The sequence below is a fragment of the Sinocyclocheilus anshuiensis genome, unplaced genomic scaffold (assembly GCF_001515605.1).
Source record: "Sinocyclocheilus anshuiensis isolate Anshui unplaced genomic scaffold, SAMN03320099.WGS_v1.1 scaffold283, whole genome shotgun sequence".
NCBI lineage: Eukaryota > Metazoa > Chordata > Actinopteri > Cypriniformes > Cyprinidae > Sinocyclocheilus > Sinocyclocheilus anshuiensis.
This window is the reverse complement of record NW_015549605.1, coordinates 811,916-812,252: the sequence shown is the minus strand read 5'-3', so window position 1 is coordinate 812,252 and position 337 is coordinate 811,916. Positions and strand designations below refer to the sequence as shown.

The window sequence follows — 337 nt, the reverse complement described above, 5'->3', positions numbered from 1 at the left end:
CAATTATATATGTCTATACACACTCTTGCCACTAGAGGACTCTATGGGTCTCTTACAGTTTGAAAGGGCCACTGCTGCTGGCTGTGATTTCTTGTCTGGAATATGTGTGTGTTTGTGTTGTGTTTGTGAACAGAAAACAGGTGAAGGCAGAGGGGCGATTCATGGCCTAAATACTTAAAATAGCACACATTCCTCTAGCACTGGGGCACTGGTGGCCCTGGGTGGGTATTTTGATTGCTTGAGGGGGTCTGGAGGTCTGTTGGTGGCAAAGAGAGATGAGAGCCGGGAGCCAGCAGGTGATGAAGAGGTTCCTCAGATGAAGGTGTTGGACTAGATG

At 48.1% G+C, this 337-nt stretch overlaps 1 protein-coding gene across 4 annotated transcripts in view; it reads left to right on the top strand.

Moving 5' to 3' along the window:
* Positions 1 to 337, top strand: part of LOC107658806 (coiled-coil domain-containing protein 136-like) — a 33,738-nt gene that overhangs the window by 14,563 nt on the left and 18,838 nt on the right. The window lies entirely within an intron of this gene.